The sequence below is a fragment of the Phascolarctos cinereus genome, unplaced genomic scaffold (genome assembly GCF_003287225.1).
Source record: "Phascolarctos cinereus isolate Bilbo 61053 unplaced genomic scaffold, phaCin_HiC Scaffold_3;HRSCAF=262, whole genome shotgun sequence".
NCBI lineage: Eukaryota > Metazoa > Chordata > Mammalia > Diprotodontia > Phascolarctidae > Phascolarctos > Phascolarctos cinereus.
The window spans coordinates 205,569,920-205,573,481 of NW_027555736.1; positions in this window are offsets into that span (position 1 = coordinate 205,569,920).

Genomic DNA, 3,562 nt, shown 5'->3' on the forward strand with positions numbered 1-3,562 from the left:
AGACAATTTTTTTACATCTCCTAAAATGGATTTACAGTCCCACTTCAGTGAGTATTCCCACTTTTCATCCCTCCTCAAGTGTCCCACTACATCTCTTCCCACTTCTCAGTTGTGGACCTTTCATCATGTCCTCATCCCCTTCCAAATTGAAGCTATTTGCTGAGAGAGAGAGAGAGAGAGAGAGAGAGAGAGAGAGAGAGAGAGAGAGAGAGAGAGAGAGAGAGAGAGAGAGAGAGAGAGAGAATAGATATGATATCATTTAGGCATCTTTCTCAACTATCTCTCTTCCATTTTTATCTCTGAAGGAGAGGTGGCTCTTCTCCTTGTCAAGGCAAATGAACCATTGATTCCTTCCTGTTGTGTTTTTTTTTTTGCAGATGATTATGCTTACAATCATTCCTGTTTTCTCTTTCATCTTGTTTTTCATTATCTACTAGCTCATTTTCTGCTGCCTACAAATTTGCCCATGTAACTCCCATTCTTAAAAAACCCTCCCTTGATTTGACCATTTCTGATAGGTATTGTCCTATATCTTTCCTCCCCTTGGTTAAATTCCTTGAGAAAATTATCTACACTTGGTGCCTCCACTTCTTGTCTCAGAATATTTTTCAATCCTTTTTATCCTGGCTTTTGACCTCATCATTCAACTAAAACTGCCATAGACAAAGTTACCAACAATCTCTTTTTTGAAAAATCAAATGGCCTTGTCTCAGCCTTGATTCCTCTACAGCCTTTGACACTGTCAATCACCATCTTCTCCTGGTCCTCTCTTCTCTATGGGTTTTTTGTGACACTGATTTCTCTTGTTTGATTCTCCTCCCTTTCTGAGTGTTCCTTCTCTGTCTCCTTTGCTGGATTTTCATCTATGTCATGCCTGATAAACATGGGTTTTACACAAACTCTGTCCCAGGTTTTCTTTTCTGCAGTATTACTTCCCTTGGGCTCTCATGGTTTCAATGGTCACCTCTATGCAGATGATTCCTAGACCTATGAACAATTCTAGTCTTTCTCTTGAGCTCTATCCTCACATCCCCAACTGCCTTTTGGGTATCTCAAACTGGAGGTACCATGATATTTCAAACTCAACATGTTTAAAACAAAAATCATTATCTTCTTTCCCCACCCTCTCCAACTTTCCCCTCTTCCCAACTTTCCTAATAATATCGAGATCTCCACCATCCTCCAGTTACCCAGGCTTGCAAACTCAGTCTCATCTTTGCCTCATCACTCTCATCCATCCCACATATCCAATCTTTTGTCTTCACAACATCTGTTTTCCAAGTCAGTTTTTTATTGTTCAGCTCATAAATATTCTTCCAAATATGCTATCTTTTGACTTTGTTTTAACAATTTTTATGGTTCCATTGCAGATTTTGAGTTCCAACTATACTCCATCTATTCCAACCCCTTTTACTAAGGGTTTTTTTGGTTGTTTCTATGCCATTAATTTTTCTTTCAAGTTTTCTATAACTGCTTGAATTTCACTCTCTACTTCTTGCCTTAATTCTTTTTATTATGTCCTCCAGTCACTCTTGGAATTCTGGTAGCCATTCCATTCTGTTTTTAGGGGTTCTAGTTCTATTTGTTACAGAGTTATTCTCTTCAATGAGAATTTATCATTTCTATCTTGTCACTTGCTTACTTGGTGGAATTCCTTCTGTGTATTATAGAGTACTGGACTTGGAGTCAGGAAGACCTCAGGTACTTGCTAGCTGTGTTATCCTAGGCAAGTCACAACTTTTCAGCCTCATTTTTCTTATCTGTAAAATGGGATAATTTTAGCACCTATCTCACAGAGTTGTTGTGAGGATCAAATGAAATAACAAATGTAAAGTTCTTGTAATTCTTAGAGAGCTGTATAAATAATAGCTATTCTGTGCAGTTTTTAGGAACTTTGCTTATTTCCTCTGTCTCCCCAGAGCTTTTTCTATGAGGATTTCTCTCCCCCCCCATTCTCTTAGTTGTTGGTGGTATGCTTTCAGTTTATTTTATGCATTTTTAGGTGTTTTGATGATCTGAGCAGGAGCTGAACTTATAAACAGTCTTTTATTTAGTAATCTCGCTAGAAGGCTGAATCTCTCTCTATATTTATACTGGCAAAATGTCTGTTAATTTTTCTCTTCACATAATTCCCAGTGTGAGTCCTTTTCAGAGGGTCTACAGCTTTAAGAATCATGGGGTTATAAAGACAGAGATGACACGGTCCTTGACCTCAAGTGTTTACACTCTGGAGCTGATTTTCAACCTTCTTTTTGCAGAAAAAAAAAATCTGGTCTATGAAAACCCCATAGATTAATTTTATCCAAGCTTTTGAAAAGAATACAGTTTATCTCAGTGGTAAGTACTAATCATTTGGCCAGTTGAGGAACACTCAAGATATGGAAGTAATTACTTAAATTACTTACCTTCCACAGTGTCCCCACGTAGCCAGAATGCTCTCAGAAAATTGAATTTTTGAGACACATTTGCTATTTCATTAGTGGATAGGTCATAGATTCAGAGCTATAGAGACCTTAGAGGCTTTCATTTTACAGATGAGGTTACTGACTTGCTCAGGATGGCATAGTAAGAGTTAGAAAGATTTGAACCCTGGTCTTCCTCACTCAAAGTCCAATACTCTACCCCCTGTGCCACTTAGCTGCTTAGTTGAGAGGCATAGGCATAGGAAAGAGCCTGTAGAGTAAGCCTTGAACCCAGGAAGAACTAGGTTCAGATTCTGCCTCTTGACTATAAGCTGGCTCTATGACCCTGGGCAAGTCACTTAACTTCTTGATTCTCTAGGTACCTCTCTAAAATTAATGTCTCCTCCCATTAGAATGTGAATTCCTTTTTAAAAATCAGTTTTATTTTGTTTTCAATTCCACATTTTCTCCCTTCCACTCCCCACCCCCACTCCAGTTAAGAAAGTAAGAAATAGAAAATCTGTTACAAATATACATATACATATACATATATATATGTATATATATATGTGTGTGTGTGTGTGTGTGTATATATATATATATATATATATATATATATATATATATAGTCAAACAAAACAAATTCTTGCATTGGCCATGTCCAAAAAATCTGCATTCTGAGTCTATCATTTCTGTGTCTGGAAGTGGATATTGTGTTTCATCATGAAGTCCACTGGAATTATTGCTGGTTGTGATATGGATCAGATACCAAAGTTGTTTGCCTTTATAATATTGATGATATTATATGAGCTATTCTCCTGATTCTGCTCACATCACTTTCCATTAGTTTATGTCTTCCCTGGTATCTCTGAAACCATTCCCTTCATTATTTCTTACAATACAATAATATTCCATAACACTTATGTGTTATTACTTGATCGTCCATTCCACAATTGAAGGACATCCTCTCGGTTTCTAATTCTTTGCAACAACTAAAAGAGATTACTACATCTAGATCCTTTCCCTTTTTCTTTGATCTCTTTGGGATATAGACCGAGGTATTGCTGGGTCAAAAGGTATACACAGTTTAATGGATTTGGAGGAATATTTCCAAATTGCATTCCAGAATGATTCGGACTAGCTCACAGCTCTATCAATGG